The sequence below is a fragment of the Corvus kubaryi genome, unplaced genomic scaffold (assembly GCF_017639235.1).
Source record: "Corvus kubaryi isolate FWS band 111438036 unplaced genomic scaffold, C.kubaryi_AGA036_p1.0 138, whole genome shotgun sequence".
Classification (NCBI taxonomy): Eukaryota; Metazoa; Chordata; class Aves; order Passeriformes; family Corvidae; genus Corvus; species Corvus kubaryi.
The window spans coordinates 9,339,240-9,359,294 of record NW_024580672.1 but is presented as its reverse complement, the minus strand read 5'-3'; the positions used below and the strand labels follow the sequence as shown (position 1 = coordinate 9,359,294).

Here is a 20,055-nt window from a genome sequence, read left to right as displayed (position 1 = left end):
AGGCTCAGTTTCAGATAGTCAGCAAAATAAAATAATTAAGTGGAGTAAGAATAAAATTCATACTTTTTCCATATATTTGAAGAATTTTTTTCTACTTGTAGCTGAAACCTGCTGCAAAACTGTCAAACACACTTTCTGTTTATGATGATTAGAATTTATATTTCAGGACATGAGATTTTGTTAATATTATATTTAGTTCATTAGGGCATACTAACTTGGACATATTTGCTGTAGACTCCTTGCTAATATTTGGTGGTTATGATAAACAGTCTTCTAGCCTGCTTTTTAAGAACACTATTTTTTTTAATGTCTGTTCTTTCAGAAAGAGTGTGCTCTAGGGCATAATTTTGGTGCCAACATTATATGTTTTCAGATCTTAGTTTAAATATGGTTATGCAATAATTTATATATGCAGTATCATGGGATAATGGTTATACTAAAACTAGTAATGATTATACTAAAACTAAAACAGGCCAGGAAGCATTGCATTTCTGCTTTCAAAACAGAGAATTTTAGCAAGTACTAGCTAAATTGCATCCCAGAATTTCCTCAGTCATCAGTGACAACCTCTCTTCCCACATCTGTGGAGTTGATGGACAGCAGGATGGGGACTGTGGGAGAAAAGTATTCCCCACTGCAAGTAAAGATCAAGGTCTTGATCACCTGAAGAATGAGATGCATCCTGGAGTCCTGAGGGAATCAGTTGGTGTAGTTGTCCATCCCCTTTCCATGATATTTGAAAGGTCATGACAGTCAAGTGAAATCCCAGGTGACTGGAAAAGGGGAAACATTGTACTCATATTTAAAAAGGGTAGAAAAGAAGATCCTGGGACCTATTTCCATGTTAGCATCACCTCTGTGCCTGGGAAGATCATGGAACAGATCCTCCTAGAAGCTCTGCTAAGGCACATAGAGGACAGGGAGCTGATCTGGGACAGCCAGCACAGCTTCACCAAGGACAACTCCTGCCTGACCAACCCAGGGGCCTTCCATGATGGAGAGATACATCAGTGGGCAAAGGAAGGGCTTTGTCTGGACTTCTGTAAAGCCTTTGACACAGTCTCCCACAACATCCTTCTCTCTAAACTGGAGAGAGATGGATTTGATTGTTGGACTGTTCCGTGGATGATGAATTGGCTGGACAGTCACATCCAGAGCGCTGTGGTCAGTCTCAGCCTGTCAGTGGACATCAGTGACAAAGGGTGTTCCTCTGGGGTCTGTACTGGGACCAGTGCTATTTAATATCTTCATTAACAACATAGATGAAGGGATCAAGTGCACCCCCAGCAAATTTGCAGCAGACACCAAGCTGAGTGGTGAGGTTGACACTCCTGAAGCATGGGAGGACATCCAGAGGGATCTGAACAAGCTTGAGAAGTGGGCTATGGGAATCTCATGGGGTTTAGTAAGACCAGCTGCAAGGTGCTACACCTGTGTTGGAACAACCCCCTGTATCAATCCAGGCTGGGGGATGAGCAGAATGAGAGCAGCCCTGCCTAGAAGGACTTGGGGGTGCTGGTGGGTGAGAGGCTGAACATGACCCAGCAATGAGCACTGGCAGCCCAGAAAGCCAAATGTGTCCTGGGCTGCATCCAAAGCACCATGAGCAGCAGGTGAGGGAGATTCTGTCCCTCTGCTCTGGTGAGACTCCACCTGCAGTGCTGCATCCAGCTCTGGGGTCCTTAGCACAGGAACGACCTTTTGGATCAAGTCCAGAGGAGGCCACAAAGATTATGAGAGGAATATCTCTCTGGAACAGCTCTCCTGTGAGGAATGACTGAGAAAATTGGAATTGTTCAGCCTGGAGAAGGGAAGGCTCCAGAGAAATCTTGCAGTCTTTTAGTACTTGAAGTGGTGCCCACAAGAAAGATGGGGACAAACTTCTTAGCACGACCTGTTGTGACAGGACAAGGGGTGGTGGTTTTAAACTGAAGGGGTGTCATTTTAGACGAGATATAAGAAATAAGTATTTAACAATGAAGATGTAAAAACACTGGCCCAGGTTGCTCAGACAGGTGGCAGATGGCCCTGCTCCCTTGCAAGCTCCCTTCCAGTTCAAACTGTTCTATGATTTAAATAGCCTTTACTAGGAAAGAGTCATAGTAAAGAGTGTGCAAGTAGAAAGAGAAAGAAGGGCAACACAAAGCAAAGTGGAAATGTCTGGGTCTCATATTTAACCAGGGCAGTATTAGATAAACTAGAAGGTACTTCATGTTGTCATGAAGGGGATTGAGATGTGAAGTTAAAGAAGGGGAATTGTTATTAATAACTGCATGAGAATAAATGCATTTTATACAGATGCTTTGAGACATATATTCTGTCCCTTTTTATCAGCATGACCCCTACAGTGGCATGAGGTCAGATGGAAATGGATGGGCATCAGGAAAAGGTTATGGCTCTCTTGAAGGAAAACATATATGTTTCTAGTAGATCTAAAGAGGTCAAGATTTTGCTACAGTCCTCCAAATTCTGATTTTACTGTACTTCATGCACCTGAACCCAGGGCTCTCCTGACCCTTCTGTAGCTATGTACACAGACAAGTTTCAGTTTTGCTTTGAGTGACTCCCCTAAGTACTACTGGCTAATGGCTCATGTGTCCCAAAAGATTAATCCAGTGCAGGATTGCACAATGGTCGATTCTTCTGTCAGAAGATGGATTGTGACAGACTTCTACATCTTTGTAGCAGAATCGTGAGCTCCTAAAAGAAAGAAAACAAGTAATCTATTTCAGATTATGAACTAATGTAATGCATGTCTAGCAGTATCTCTAGCTGAGACTATGTCAAAGCAGCCTCTGTACCATCTGCAGCAACTTTGTTTTGAGAGAGACTGATAAACAACAAAAAGAAAAATATTTTCCTTTTGTGCAGTAAGCATTCACTCTTTAAAAGTGGTTTCAAATCTTAACTCTTTATGCCAAGTTCTGAAGTACGTTGGGTGATGCAAGTGTGTCATAAACATCAGAAAAATATTGAATATTATTTTGGCTAGTGAAAATAAGACTGAGTAACTATTAAAATGGTTTATGGAGGGTTTAAAGGCCTTTCAATATTTTATATTTCCCCCCCTTTTTTTTTAATTTACGTGTATGTTTTCACGAAACTTTGAAAATAGTTTTTTCACAGAAAATTAAATTCTCTTTTTAGTGTGGGTGTGTGTGTAGATATATATATTTTTTCAAATATTCCAATAAAATCAAGAATTTGAAGCTTGTCAGAATGTATATAAACTGGAACTTTGATAACCCTGACTTTTTCTTTGTGGTGAAAAGTTTTCCTTTTTTTCAGAAAGGATTTATTACATGGAAAGTAATTTCATTCACCTAGGGAATATCAAAAGCTATTTATTTTATGCCCTTCCTTCCCAGCAACTGTAAAACACTTATCAAATCGGGCTCTGAAATCAGGTGAAATGCAGGGCTACACAAAAATGACCAAAATTACTGTTAAAAAATTGCTCATTTAAATTGGAATATCAACATTTTTCATTTTCAAATCTATAGCCAGAAAATGCATCTTACCAGAAAATGTAGGGAGTAGATTTGTATCTTCTTGTTCAAATGAGTTTTCTGTGCAGATGTTAAGCCTTAGAAAAAATCCCTCTTGGGATTAATTCGCTTTTCTCCCTCAGTTAAGATCTGGCTTAATACAGATTCCTCTCCCCTCTTATGAATACAGTACAAAGTGTTCTGAAACTTATAAAGTATGATTTTTGAAGCAAAATATTGTAAATGAGAAGGAATTCATGGAACTCGAGGCAACAAGAAGCTTTGGAAGGTTTCATAGCAGGTGATCACTTAGCAGGCTCTTACGTTTTACCTCGTTACCTCTGCTGTTGATCCTACTAATTTTGTTTTACTGTAGTTTTTCTTTCAAAAGATTACCTCATTTTGATTTAAAAGTCAAAAGATGGGACCCTTATTTTTCTTGGTAATCCCTGGCCCCTCTCCTCCACTGTGATTAATCACCCTGCATTTCTTTTTCTACTTCTGGTGTTGGTTGTTAGGTTGTTCCTTAGGAATGAGATAATTCGCTGTTATCTAGTATTTTCTCCCCATAAAGATGCTTTGTATCACTCTGTGAGACCGAAGCCCAAACAGCTCCTCTGCAGCTGAGTTACTGCAAAACCATGTGAAACCCTGTTGATCTCTGGTAGCTGCAAAGTTGAAATGCAAACCACTAACAGTATTTACTTTCAAACTTTTCAGTATAAGACTTGTTTTTTCCTTTCACAGTCGATTGCTTTTCATTGAAAACACAAGGATTTCAGTATTTTATCCTATTTCAATAATCAGAAGTTCAATTGTCTACTTCTGACATTGTCCATGTAATGTATTTTTTAATAGAAATGAAATTATGAATTCAGAAATGATGAAGGTATTAATTCTGAATATTAATTTCTTTTAACTACTGCCCAGGAGGGTAGAATGGACACTTATGGAAGGTGATAATGTATAGCTCTTTCTAAGCAGTTATTTAGATAGGAAATTAAATATAGATAGAATATTCTCAAAGTGCTTTGATCTTGATTTTAATTTGGGCCTTAGCCTTGTTTCCAGTGTTGAGGAGTGTTTGTGTGTAACTAATTACAAAGGTAGTGATTTCATCATTCAAGTGAGTGTTCTAAGATTTCAATCCAGCCAGTTCATTTTATATTTTTTTCAGATTCAGTTTGCCAGGTGACCTTGCTCAGAGAAATAATTGCAACCTGCTGTTTTCAGCCTTGTTTCATTTAAATGTACAGCCACCTGAATTTTAAGAGAAAACTGCCTTTATGGATGTTAGCTGAATTACCAGCTGTTCAGAATTTCTCAATGTCTTAGTTCACCTCTCATGAAGAAGTAGTAGATCAGAGGAAAAAAAAAAAAAGTAGGCAAGAAAAAATGCCTGGGTTTTGGGTGATTTTGCTCTGAGGAATATAGGCAGAGAAGTGATCAGTATTTCAAAGAGCATTTATAGGGGGTGCTCCTCTTGTATCCCTTATGGCCACTGTAAGAGAGGAGGAGGCTGCTCTGCTGAATATTTATCCACTGTTTAATTTATTTCACTTTTGCTTTTGCCAGAAGTCAGACTTCAGAATCTTTTTTACACCAAAATTCTTCACAGTCCTTTAGTGGTTTTTGCTGCCCAGTAGTGTCTGACCGTACAAAGGAAATAGAGCACTCATCCTGTTCCAGGACAGGTTTGCATTAACATTGGAGCAGGCTGCACAGAGAACTTGAACAGTCTGTCCTTGGACTTTTTTCAATAACTAAAGGGATAAAACTCCAGGTAATTTCATTTAAGCTCAAAGCTGACCCTGCTTTGAGCAGAAAGACCTGGTTACATCTGTTCCACTGGAAGCTGCATTTTCTGGATCCGGCCGTAACACTGAGCTGTAGCTGGAGGAGTAAAAGGGCCTGTCTCAAGATTGTTCCACCACAGTGATCCCAGCCGAGTTAGCCAAATCCTTTTCAACAGTGCAGTGAGAACTGGTAAGTGTTTGGAGGAGAGTGAGTTATGGACTGACCCAGAGATGGTCACTGCAGAGCTGATGTGTTCGGCCTGGTTCAATATCCGACTGCTGCATGTCCTCAGCTTTGTCAAACTGCAGCTCTAATGTTGCAAGTTCAAAACTTTCTCCTAAGTATAAAATTTAATAAAATGGAAAAAAGAAAACATGACTGTTCCTGTCTTTTAATTTTGAGCATTTTACTTCCAAACTGGAACATAACTCACAACATTTAATCCCTTTTCCTTCTGCAATTGCTATGTAGGTGTTTGCTTAAAAAAATCATATTTATAATAACCAGAAAAAAATTTCCATACACCTTGTGTTACTACTTTTTCAATATATGAAGATACATAGCCCACTGTCATAAGGCAAAATATTTACTGTGTTTTTAATTCATTTTTATGAGATATTATAAAGACTATGATTATAGTGGGTATGTTATTGCTGAATTTTATAATTTCATATGCTGTTATTTTATAATTTCTGGCCTATTGTCTTTATAGGGGCATAGTTATAATAGATATGCCTTTATTACAGCAAATAATGAATCAGTTTAATGAGATTATACTATTTTTAGACTTGACATTTAGCTCAGTCTTGGTTTTTCAATTAATCACAATACGGTAATCTTTTTCAGCTAAGTTTCTTCAATTATCATTACAATGAAATAATTTTACATACTGCTGATACCTACTATTGAAACTTTCAAGCTGTTGGCCTCAGATAATTTCCCGGTTGCAGGAAAGGTTAGGAATAGGGTGGGCTAATATTCCCCACTTACCTTCTAGTTGTCCTTCTGACAAATGATGGCCCAATTCTATCTTCTAGCTGCTCTGTTCTGCTATTCTGCCCATAAATGAAGAAAGAAACAGAATGAAAAGTGAGAATACTGAGAGGAAAGCAGGTTTTTCTGATTCTGAGGGAGACTGCAATTTAGTGTCAAGCTAAACCAGTATGATCGACTAGCCTGGCTTCTTGAAGTGCCTTGGTCAAGCATCTCTGCCACTTCACTAGGTCAGGTTCAGCATGGCTTGTTTGACTTTTTTTTTTAGAGCAATGTAACCCAGTAAAGTATGTCAGTGACAATGGAAAAAATAATGTCTTTTATTCATGACAGTACCCGGGTTGAAGAAGCACCAGAACTGAGACATAGCAGGGTGCAACACTGTATTGATGACATGGAGATGGAGGATTTGGAAGCACAGTTTGAAGATAAAGTTGCACTGTGGAGTGATGAGATGTAAAGGCTCATTCTTGTGAGAATGGGTTAATCACTCCTCAGCTGGGCCCAGCTGCATGATCTCACCTTCTCCCTCACACCAGCTCCAGCACTCCACTGGATAAATTGTTTCAAGTATTTAAATCATAGACAAACTATTCACTTTTCTTTCTTTGTTAGGCTAATTTTCTTCTCTTTCAACAACTTGAATTGACTCAACTTAGGGCATGATGTGTGGGAGAGCCAGAACGGGAAAGAAGGAGAAAGGGCAGTATTTATAGTCTGAAGGAGGAGGAAGGAGGAAGATCTCCCCCTTTTGGTCATGATCAATTTGTAGATTCTTTTCAAGGCCTAATGTCAAACCATCCCATGCTGCTATTTTTTGCAACAGCCTAACAGTTGTTTTCAGAAAAGAAGAATTGTTATTTATTATCTTTATTTCATTTCAAAGTTAAATACTGAGTGTCTGTATTTCCTGGGCTAGTTCTGGGTAACACCCTGATTTAGAAGCAGCTCTTTGATCCATTTCACCGGCTCTGGCAAGTTACAGAATTTTCTGTATGAGCATGGTTTCTGCTTTCCATCCCAACTTGCATTTCTGACAATGGCAGATGACTTCTTAAAAAGATAACTTGGAATGCATACTTTTCCATCACTTGAAGTCATCTCTTGCACTGGATACGTTATGACTCATAAAATAGTGTAAGTTAGAATTGTTAGTAGTCCATCAGCTTAGTTAATTTGACAATGATCCCTGAATGCAAGAAGTCATAAATTTCCTAACAGTATAATCTGTGTATTTAATTGATGATGCTAAGACACATCTGATTACAGAAGAAGCATTTTCTTTCAGTTTACTAAAGTGGCTAGAAATATGTGTTTTGAATATCTGACTGTAATATGGCAGAGTGTATATTTATTAATAGTACCTAAATCTGAAGAGATTCCAGGAAGAATGAAAATCCACTGTACAGAATACATTATCTTGCATTTTCTCCTTTATAATTTGCCTGTTTGTATTGTTACAGTGAGATTTATCCAGGTATCAAAAGCTGAAAATCTAAGAATTAAGCTTTCTGGGATTTTGGAAATGATTTTAATTAAGTTGTCTAGAACTGAGGTTGCTGTAACATGTGACAATAGGATTACCTTTGTGCTAGATTATCAGTTTTATTTTGTACAGAGAGTTAAGTCTGAAATCAGACTTAAACATACATATTTGTTTCAACACTGAGAATTGAAAAATACAGGAAGACATCTGGTATTTGGAAATATTAAAACAAAATATTCACCAGCTCACTCTGATGATGATAGACAAAGTGTTTTTTATACAATTTTCTGCTAGAATAAAGGACTCAAGGATTACTTAATTTAAAGAATGTCAACATTCTTTAGAGTGTCAAGTCTAGGGAAGATACCAAGGAAAGACATCTAAAGGAGTATAAAAACATGCCCTAGAGGCCTGTGGAAGTACTTGGAGGAACATCAAGCTGAGAAGAAGAAGCTAGAAGAGCTCACTGGGACTAAATCCTCAGTGGTCGGTCTGCGAGCCAGACACCTCTGGCAAGCTTGGAAGGTCTGAACTGTCCCAGGGTAGAATTGTGCGGGAAGACTTTCTATGTGCAGTTCAATTAACAATCAAAACCAAATCTGAATGTGGCTGATGTGATAATATCAAGCATCAGATTTTGTTGTTAGTATCTTTTTCTTCTATGTGTAACTTGATTTAAACTCAGAAACACTATTAATTGGCTGACCATGCAGGTAAATGAGATAATCTGACTAAAAAAAAAAAAAATTAAATGCACATAGCTACAGAAAATCACTAGGTAAAACCAGATGGTAAAAACCCCCATCTTTTCATAGGACTTAAGCTGCCAATTTGAGCTCCAGTGAATTCTTTAGAAAGATTAACCTCGATTTAAAGACCTCAAATCACAGACAAATAATAAGTGTTTAAAATAGGCAATTTACCTTCGTGATTAATATTGTGTGCCTTATTTGCATTTGATCTTCAGCCTCTGGTACTATCCAAGGAGTCAGCTAGGTAGGCAGGAGATTTGGGAAGTGATTACTTTTCAAATAAGATGGGACACTTTCTGGTTTTTGAAAAGAGGGAGAGATTAGCTCTCTTTACTTGATCTGAATTATTTTCAAAACTTATATTGATATAAATAATTATGAATCATTTATTAACAACTACAATTACAGCAGTAATAAATTATATGGCCATTTCTAGGGAAATTTGCCAGAAGAGAAGCTGAATACATTATAAACTCCTATGGCTCTGAAAAGTTTTCTGCTTGGGCAAGTATCTGGGTCTTCAAGTACATTCTTATAAAGAAGGCAGAAAAAACATCAACCTTCAAAACTGAATATGTATAAAATTGCATGCCAGCATGGGCCATTACATAACTAAGTAAATGAAGCATAGATTTTTAGAATATATCCTGCACATTTCCAAATATTTTTGATGCAATATAATTTCTAAATGGAAAGTTTTGAATATTGTAAATTATATCACTAGATGGCAGTAATAGCCAAGTGAAATGAAACAACTATGTAAAGAATCTCAGGGTTTTGTTTTGAATTCAATTTCTTAATATCAACTCAAGGTATAAATGCTTAGCATAGTCCTGCGTCCAAACCCAGGCCAGACATAAGTTATTATAATTTGTAGATCTGTTAACAGGATACAAGATACTACGAAAAACCATTTTCAATGCTTTCTAGAGCTTTGGGGGTCCTAATAGAGTCTTCAAACTGTTCTATTTTGTGGGTGGTTAAGAAACTACAACAATAAAAATATCCAGGTACCCAATGGCCAGAGTGGCTGTTTCTGAGGCATTAGCACTCAGAGCCTAAAAGACAGAAAATTAACAAGTGAATATAAATTGTTATAAGCAGAAGGTAGATGGAGTTCCAGAATCTTACTGGGAGATATGCATATCAAAACATCTAAAACAGTGTCCATTTGTAGGCTTTTGAAATTATTTTAGCTGTTCTCAGACAGCCAAGAAGACACTGAATCTAAACCAACCTCCTGATTTGGAACGAATTTTGAGCCTACAGGCTGGAGAGTTTATAAAGCAAATGCTTCATTTCTAGTCTCCCATAGAACAGATCCTCTGTGTGCTTGGTCACACACAACATCTCAGTTTTTGTATTATTCACAATGAATCAGCACTGACACAGCACCCTTTCTTCCCAGGTTCTATGCACACTATCTCTGTGTGTGAGAGATGAAATAATATTACCACTATCCTTTTCATATGTACTTTAATAGCAGTGAAGATTAGATAAGACTTAGCTTTGGCCTTTCTTGCTTGTATCTGAATAGTGCATTCTTCCACAAGCAGCAGCTTGGAAGGAACCAATGAGCCTGAGTATAGATGGTAAGTTCAGCCCTTGGATTTCGGAGAACAGCTGTTTTACTGCCTCCAGTGACTGCCCCAGGAGCAGATAAGCAAGAGCTCTTAGAGCAGCCTAGAAGGACAGGGCTGAGACTCAGTCCCAAGTAAACCTGGAGCCAACAAAAACAAATTCTGGGCTTCCCCCTGGGTTTTTTGTTAACAGCATACAGAGCTGAGAGATATTTTTTTTTCCTTCTCCTCCACACCCCCTTAAAAAAGTCATATATATACACACTAGTTGGTTCTGCAGGAAAGTGTCATACTGACATTAAACTATATTTCAGATTGTTCTACTATTTCTCTTCATTTGAATAAATGTGGTGGGAGGATGCAATTACTGTTTATAATTACATTCATCAGTTTAATTGTTCTCATTCTGAGAATTTTGTAATCAAACCAAGATAGGTCTTTTGTATTTAGTGTCCATATTTAAAGATAATTATAGACATTAAAGTCAAAGAGCATATGCTTCCTGGCATATAGAAGATTCAGTTTATTTAGACCATCTGACTAGCTGTCTTATTCAAATATTGCTATCTTTATTACTCAAAAGGCAGTTTAATTGGATTTTGCTCCAAAGCATATTGTACATTAATGTTATAGTATACAAAGTTTTTCTGCTTATTGTAGGATATTTGGAACGTTAGGCTAATGTTTTAAAATACTCGTATTGTTAGATCTCTGCTTTATGTACATTCCCAGATCCAAGATGAGCTTCTTGAGAAGAGCTGAACTCACCCAAGGGGCCTGCTTTCATAATGACCTTAACAAAACAGAAAATGCAGCACAATAAACTATTGTTGAGTGGACTTTTAATAGCAGGAAGGCATTCTGCCAAGTTGAGGCAAGAAGGCTCTACACAGATATTTCTCCCCTCCCTCTACAAAACCCAGTATGTAATTACCAGCCCTGAATCTAGCAGCAGCAAGTCACATTTCAGTTTCAAACTGCAACTTGATCAGACTTTCAGTGTCAAAATTACAGCTGTGACAGCCCAGGAAGATTTGCCAGCTCAGCAAACTCCTGGTTTGTTTGCTTGAAATAGGGTCTTTGCTACTCCTTTTGCTGTCATTATGCTGAACTTAATTAAACAGTGGAAAAATAAAACAAGTTTAGGTTATCTTGAGGTCCCGATAAATTAAAACAGCAAGAGATAAGCGAGAATAAAAAAGAGACAAGAGAGAGAGGATTGTTTGCTTTTGATATTTAAAATGTATAGATAAAACCCTTTTTACACAAGAAGCTGGATGTTTGAGCCCCAGAACCTGAACTGCAATTATGTTTTGTTTTGACATTGCAATTCACTTTGAAGAAAGGATAATTTTGTCCACATTTAAGTATTACAAATTTAAAATAATATAAACTTGCCGTGCATCTGTTACCATAGGCCCTTAATTTAACTTTTACCATGACCTTTGTTGTAAATTTTGAGGTTTTTACTTAAAGATGAACAGACTGTTTAATGTCTACCCTAATTTGAGTTATATATTGCACTATCTGATGCTTTCCTGTAACAAGAATATGAAGAGTTTAGCATTATTTATTCAATTGTTGAATTCTCCACTCATAGAACTCATACTGCAAACAATAATTACTAAGATGAAGCCAGTTTTGCATTACCTCTTATGTGGAAGTTATTAGTCTGGATGTGTGTTAGTTCCAGAGAAGCTGTTGAAGAGATTATGTAATGGCATACTTTCATGAATATTTTCACCATATTTTCACCATCAACTCTGCATGAGTGATCCTAGTCCCTGACCTTTTCCTATGATTAATTTGGAGCCACCTGAAATGGACAGTGTATGCACTCTCAGTGTATTTTGTCCAGAGAGGAAGAAGTATCTTTTGCAATAACTTTTGTTATCTTTATGCTAGAGGCTACTTATATACCTTATTAATTAGAAAAACTGAAAGGTGTTATTTTTCTCTAAGCACTGACTCTTTAAACTAAAGTAATGGGCAAAACCAGTATCTAGAATATAGTCAAAATAAGTGTTGAGACTTTACTCTTTACAGTCATTGATTACAGAGGGGTTTTTTTTTGCATTACTCAAAGATCAAAAATCTCAAAGGAATGAGCTTCAGGGTTCAAAAGACATGGACTGTTTAAGATTGGCTGCATGCTGAACTTTAGAGCTATTTCCTCCAGAGGAGTTTTCTGGATAGAGTCTTATAAAAGACATACTAAAAATACAAATAAAGAGAAATGGCCATTCAAAATACGTTTCATTTGCTGTAAATTTAGACTGTATAGTATTTCTGGCTTGGTCCTGTCACAGGCTGTGCATTTTGTGACAAATTATGGGGAAGTAGCAGAGAGTCTAAAATGTCCCCATCCATTGTCACTTAGCTGCAACAATTCACAGGCACACTTACAAACATAACCAAGAAATTAATTGTTGTAATCTTTGCATTTAAATTCCCTTTTTCTCCTCAGTCATTTCTGGTACGTGTTCAATCAATTCTTGCTTATATTTTGGTCCAAACCAGAGAAGTCAGCCTAGAAGACTGATCTCCCCACTTTCACATAAATCCAGCTGTTGCTGGCAAGTGTTGACACAGCACAAGGCAGTGCCATGAACTTGCTCAGATCTCAGAAGCAGAAGAGCTTTGGAAGATCAGTGCTCTTAGTTTGGCTGCTTTGCTGACAAAGCAGGGTAAGTTGCTCAAGGCAGAACAATGCAGTAACTCATCACTATCACATTTGGCACCTGATTTAGCACAGGTATATCAGGACAATCTTGCATTCTTCCACATAAGATGATTCTCCTGATGTGGAAACAACTGACATTTTGCAGGTTATTGTGCCATGAATGAGTGAAATCCTGGCAACAAAGAAACCAATACCAAAAATCCTGGAGCTAATTTCTATCAGGGTGTTGCCACTAGATGCCAATATCATTTTGTTAGTGAGAAAGAACAAAGTGATGTTGAGTGGATGCCTTTTGAACTAGAGATAGCATCAAAGGCAGGGGAGCACAAAGGAGATTAATGCTTGGGTGTTACAGTCCTGGAAACTTCTGTGTTTCTGCATTGAAACTTCTGAGTTTAGGCACGCAAATTAGGCGCTTAATACAATAACTCCTGTTAGTGTGGACACTGAAAATTAATTTTAAGTCTGTTTAACTTTTCCCTGGCCTGATAGTTACACACACCAGCTATTTGTTATCTATTCTGTTTCTTTACACTGTCTTCTAGACTATGTAAAATGTTCTTTCCCTTTGTGGAAAGACCTTCACTTTTTTCTGAGGCTGAAATGTTTTTAAATCAATCTTGCTGAAGGTCAGCCTCTTAGCTCTGGTTCAGCCTCCTACAGGCTCTTCCTTCCAGCTTTTAAGTTTGCTGTCAAGTCCTTTATCACGCTGTTACCTTGGAATCTGCCTGCTGGGGATTGTACTGTTCCTGCAGCAAATTTGCATGACAACTCTTTTTCCCAGGGACTTTATAATTTCTTTTGGTTCTTTAAGTAAGGCAAAAAATATTGAGAAGCCTTGTGCCAATTTAATCTTCCCACGAGAAATCTTCCTTATTCCCTTCAAATACTGGTGACTCCTGCAACTCAAACCTCTTTTTGATGTTATCTTCATTTATTGGTGGTGTAGCTCATTTTCCTGGCCCAGATTGCAGAAAGAAGCCATTACACACTTGATGCCAAATTTTTGCATTGTCTATCACCTCACTGAGGAAATTAGGATGAACAGAACAGAAGCCGTGGGAAAAATAAAGAAAGCTGAAACTTGCAAGTGGGAGAGGGTATGAGTTTGGCCTGAGCTGAGCCTGAGCAAGGGGGAAGAAAGATATTTCCGTAAGTGTTTGTTTAATTACCTATGTTTCCTTTTCCCCAATACTTGAATCAGTCATTGTAAGTTTGTATTAATTGGCAATGAATTAAATTAAGTTAAAATAAATTCCCTGACTGTTAAGACTTGTTTGCCTGTGACAATATTTAATTTCTTCACATCTTGGGTCAAATTCCACAAGGAAGTGTGGGCTCACAAGTTCTGCTATCCTTTGGTTTTGCTGCATAGTTTGCCTAGGACATCCCAATAGTACAGAGCTGGAGACAGCTGGGAACAGCTATTTCTGGATGCTCATCTGTGAATAACTCCTCTCTCATTTACATCCTCGGGCTAACTCAAACCTCTGTTCTCTTGCCAGGTTACAGAACTTCAAATAACTTTGTGTGTACTTAGTTGTACTCTAGGAATTGTCTCAGATGACCTTCCATTCTGTAAGTGCATTATGAAATTCTAATCACCAGAAAATAATTTTCTGCCTTGAATCCTAATTCTCCACTGGTTTGCACCTCAGGTATTAATTTGCACATATGCAGAGTGAAATTAGGTGTTAAATGAAACCAGACCAGTTTGGTAACAGATTGCATACCTTCTGAACAGATGTAAATTATTGTGATGAAATTTAAAGAAGTAGGAAATTGAACCCTTTGTGGCAAAATAAAGTGATTTTGTCTGATTGTTTTCACATGATGTGGAAATTATGAAACATTTTTTTACCTGTCTTCAATAAAACATCTATGTATACTATCAGATGAGAGCAGCCAGTAATTTAGGACCTGAAATTGTTGTCTTTCTTAAGATATTAACAACCAGCACAGTAGTAGTTCTTCAAAGAAAATACTTGTATTTAAATAATGACAGTTCAGTACAAGCATCAAGGATTTTGTGAAAATAGCTTTTGTTTTTCTTTCTGAGATAATGACCATTGATTACTAAATGGGAGCAGTATTCTGTGGCTCCCAAAATTAATATTGACTGTGTTCTGATGAGTAAATTGCACTAAAAGCTAAATTTTATATGTATTGTTATTAATATAGTGTTTAATATTGCTTTAGAAATCGATAAAAGTGAAAAAAAAGCATTCAGAGAATCATGGACATATTGGTTGGAAAAGATCTTTGAGGGCTAACTACTCCAGCCTCCTGCTACCAGACTATTGTCAACACGAAATAGTCAGCAATGGCTTCTTAATGCAAAAAGAGGGCATATAAGAAGCAAGAATAGGTGTCAAAGGTGCTATAAAAGCATTGCTTAGGGATGACATCTCTAAAGCCAGGCTTAGCTGGAGCTAACACCAGGTGAGGACATAAGGAGAAGCCATAATTGATTCTACCAGTACAGTAGGAACAAAAGGAAACTGTAGCTGTGTTGATGGAAGGGTGCAGTCCTGCATTATGTTATTTCTAAAGCTTTCATTTGCCTGCAGTTGACTAAGCAACAGCATAAGCATTCTTTATGGCTAGATTTACAGTCCATGATTGCATTAATGAATCAAAGAGATCTACGTTATTTTATCTAATTGTTTTACAGTCTGCTTCTAATTTGCAGTATTGTGTTCTGTCTATGACAGTAGGACTGGAAATGGATTTATAGTTTTCCTTTTCCCTAGTCCTTTTTTGTGACTAATTATAGTTCAGGTTATAATAGCACTCTACATCAGAGAGAAAAAAAAATTTGTTTTCTGTTATAAATGCTGCATGTTTTCTGTTGGTTCTAGGCTGTAGATCATGAAACTTCATCTGATTACAGTCAGCTTGGGACTATGTGCATTTCCATCAGGTAAGGATCCGACCCTGAAGAAAACAAACCTGAAACAAGCCTCAAGCTGCTAAGTGATAATGCATTAACAGATTTTTATTAGACTTTCAGATATTTTATCATTAAACAATTAAATCAAAACTAAGTAGTTCTACAAAGTACTCAGCATTCATTATGAATCTCTTATCTACTATTGTAGATACTTCCTCTTCCTTAAGAAGGAAGCTATGCAAACATCCTGTTTAGTACTCAGACCACATTGTCCTTCTCAGTGTTTTTTGTGCCAAAAGAAGGTGAAGAGGCAAATTCTCTTGGAGTTTGGAAAGAAAGCCTTTCTCTTTGGCTTTATGCATGCTGCATTACAATTTCTTTGTTCCTTTGCCCCTGTACTTGGAAATACTTGAATTTTCCAGTGGTGGAAACATATTGGCAAGTATGTTGAATTATTGTTAAAACAGAACCCCAGTAGATATTTTTTTTAAACAGCTACAGTTTTCTATTGTGACATTGTTTCCATCGTTAGAGCTCAAGCCTGTGAGAAATGACTTTCGCAGTTTTTGTGTGCACATTTGCTGTCTCTCTGTCCTTGTGCTTGCTCGTGCTCTCTCTCTCTGACACACACACTATTAGCCTTAATTTAGAGAAAAAAAGCCTGAAAGCTTTGAAAAAGAAGTTATGGAAACTGGAACGTGTATAGGACAACAATAAGAACAGGCTTCTTAATTGATGATCAGGGGGCTGGAGCACCTCTCCTATGATGGCTGAGATAATTGGGGCTGTTCACCCTGGAAAACACCAGCACCGGGTTTTGCACACTCCACTGCCTAAAGGGGGTCTACAAGAAAGCTGGAGGGGGACTTTTGACAAGAGTGTGTAGTGATAGGACAAGGGGGAGCAGCTTCAAACTGAAAGAAAGTAGGTTTAGATTAGATATTAGGAAGAAATTCTTTGCTGTGAGGTTGGTGAGATGTTGTTACAGGTTTCCCAGAGAAGTTGTGGCTGCTCCATCCCTGGGACCATTCAAGGGCAGATTGGATGGGGCTCTGAGCAACCTGGTTCAGTGGAAGGTGTCCCTGGCCATGGCAGGGGGGTTGGAACTAGACAGTCTTTAGGTTACTTCCAACCCAAAGAAGTCTGGTTATATCTGTCCTTTATTAATAGATAAGATGTCCTGTCTATCTTTTAGGTTTTGTGATGTGATTATTGAATGTTTATGGTTATTTATCAAATAACTTGGAATAATGTGCATAAAGTGCTCTAGATGAGTGTCCCATGTTTCCATTCTCTGACAATGTTCTACAGACAATGACTGAGTTATCTAATTGGTTAGCACTTAATTCTGTATTCTTTATTTCAGTTTGTGACTGAAATACGAGCATAATTTCTTATCTGTGCATCATGGCAATCACAGTTCACTTCTAATTTATCCTAAAAATGGAAGGCCAAAACTATTTGGAACAAGGAAAATCGAAGATGTAATGAATAAATGTCCTTTTGATCTTGCAGGGAGGAAAGAAAATTAATTGGTAGAGCTACCAAGGGTGGACATTACAAGGAAACACCACTAGAAAAAGCCATCTGAACTACTTCAGCTAAATATGCGGCTCATTATTTGTAAGACTAAGCTGCTAGCAATAGTTTAAAGTCTTCAAACTGATAATAGCCCAAATTTAACAGATGCTTGAACTTTCAGGGTGCTACTAAAGGAAAAACTTTAAAAATTCAAAGTTAAAGTATTAAAAATTTTAGGACCACAAGTGTATTTCTGTTAAAATTCATGAATTTTGCTGTGACTTTCAGTGAAAACAGAATCAAGCACTTTTGTTTCTTCTAGTGATTACTAAGTTGCTGGTACTATAACACTGGTTAAAGCAACCCTGATAATGCAACCCTTATGCTTATATTGTTCTAAAACTATTTTCAATATGAATAAATGATTTGAGGAAAAAAATACACAGGTATTTAGAGGGCAAATACTTTTGAAAAAGTGTGTTATACCCAATACCACAAAATCATGGATTCAGTGCAGCAAGTTTTGTCTGTCACCTAAAAGAAGTTTGTTAGTTCCAGAGTCTGCCGTGACTAAGAGCTGTCAGTTCTTATCAACTCCAGCTCTGAAACCCAAAGCTCAGAAAAGACAAGGTGACTGTCTTGTTAGAAAAGTCCCTGAGGGCATTTGGGTGAATCAGACTCTGAAGGGCAGCTTAGTTCTTCTAGATGAGTACTTGTTTCAGGCCTGCTTTTCTAGGGGTTAGCATAGATCTGCTTACTGTGGGCTTCATAGCAGATAAAAACATCCTTCCAAGAGTCAATCAGAGATTTTTAAATAAAAACATGACAGCATAAATTAGAGGAACTCTTGGCAGAACTTGGCAGCTTGGTGTCATTTGAGTATTTGAATGAAGATGTCAGTTGACGTGCAAGCAGAGCAGAAACTGCTGCCAAGACAAGGTTTGGACAAATTTTCTGTAGGTATATTCTGCAAGACATCTTCAGAGTGGGTGATCTTTTAAAGTGCATTTAGACTTGGTGAAAATGAAAGAACAAAAGGAGTGTGGAAGACTCTTAGCCTACAATAAATTCGTATAGGACATTGGGAGAGCAAGAGAAACAATGGAAACAGACACCTTAAAAATTGATATCTGTTCAGGGCAATAGTAGGGGGTTTGAGATTTGTTTTGTTTTGTGGTGGTTGTGGGCTTTTTTGTGTATGTTTTTTGTTTTTACTACCTCCTTGAGGAGACAGGGCTTACTTGGCAATGATGTCTCTCTTTGCTTCTCTCCATCTGGTCACTGCACCCATAATAACTGTTGAAATGACAGCTATTTTCAAACAAATTTGAAATATACTTCAATTCCTATGAGATCTGTGGCACTTACATGCAGCAGATTTATTCAAAATAATGTTGCACTAAATGAAAAGCAGGCAGAATACACCTGGTTCTTTGGAATAAGGGTGAGGTTCTTGAGGTGAGTAAAGCTTGGTAGGGGGAGCGAGTGATACAAATTCATAGGAAGGTTTCATTACTTCTGCTATTGAAAAATTAGTTTCTTTTTCTTTGGAGACTTTCTTAAATTCTGCGCAGCATCTGGGAAGGATACATGTAAACTTGTAAGATCACATCCATTATGTTGTAAAAAGATTGTCAAATACTTGGAAATATTTGATTTTTGGCAAACTCAATTTTGGATTATAATCCTTGCTGCCATGTTTGAAGAAGGACATGGACATTTCTTGAAATAAGTTTTGAGAAATACAAACTGTAGTGAACCATATTATTATTAAAGTCAAAAGGTCTTGAAATTTTTATCCATTAACTAGTTCTAAACTGGTTATGATATTTTTATGGCCTTAATACAAGTTTGTAGAAGCCACGGCTGTTTTTTGTCTAAAATATAGAATCACAGAGTAGCCTATGCAAGAAAGAACCTTGAAAGATCGTCTGGTCCAGCCTTTCACAGCAAAGGGAAGCATAGATGAGATTATTTCCAACCTGTCCCACCACATCTTGAAAACCTCCAGTGATGGAAGCTCTCCCATGTCTCTGGAGAGGTGGATCAGTGACTGATGGCTCTCACTGGCTTAAAATGTGAGACTAGTTTCAATTATTAATCATGTGTTTTACATACCAAGAAGATCTTTCAAGGATTAATTTTTTCCCTCTAGCTAAAGAATGATTGGCTAAGTCTAATTATTCCAGTTACTATAATGTTTAATAAATCTGTTAAATCCACAGAAGCCTGCATTTATGATTCCCTGAATTCGAAAGTATTATGTGAAAAGTTATTTATTTAATGAATTGGAAGGTTTATTATTTCTTTAAAAAGGTTTGAGGAAAGCACAGAGGATTTGAAATAAAAACATGTAAAATTTGAATTTAAAATAGAGGCAGTTGTTGGTAATACAATTATGTTTACACAATAGGAATAGCTTATTAAAGAGATGTCATAATGACTGTTTCCAGCAAGTGTAGAGTAATTAGCTTGAGTAGCCACTTGATGTCATCCTGGTGCAACAGAATTTGTCTAAAAACCATTTAAAAACCTTTGATTCAAAGAGAATGATTGTTTTGGTGAACAGTTTTCTTTTGGGGTAACAGATGTTGGAGTAAGGAAGGAGTTAAACAGAAAGCAGCAGCATCTCCCTGGTCAGTGTGTACCTGAGACAGAACTGGATGAACGAATTTCCATGTCAACACAGAGCATTTGTTGTAACCAAAAAAAAAGCTTTAAGGAGTAGAGATGTATATACTGATGCTTCCAAATAAAACCTTAGATTTACCTGCATCCCTGCTGGTGGGTCTTGTCCCTTTGGGTATCACAGTTCTCCGCTAACCGTAGCTTTTCTTCTCTTAAAAATTTATTTATTTTTAT

At 37.3% G+C, this 20,055-nt stretch overlaps 2 long non-coding RNA genes across 2 annotated transcripts; one reads left to right on the top strand and one right to left on the bottom strand.

Annotated features, from left to right (window-relative positions):
* Positions 1–2,151: 2,151 nt before the first annotated feature.
* LOC121659866 lies at positions 2,152–6,482 on the bottom strand. Its single transcript, XR_006014489.1, has 2 exons — positions 6,276–6,482; positions 2,152–2,700 (listed from the first exon to the last, which is right to left on the bottom strand). It is a non-coding gene; the product is annotated as an uncharacterized LOC121659866 (long non-coding RNA).
* A 7,800-nt stretch (positions 6,483–14,282) lies between these two features.
* Positions 14,283–15,826, top strand: LOC121659865. Its single transcript, XR_006014488.1, has 2 exons — positions 14,283–14,357; positions 15,641–15,826. It is a non-coding gene; the product is annotated as an uncharacterized LOC121659865 (long non-coding RNA).
* Positions 15,827–20,055: the final 4,229 nt, after the last annotated feature.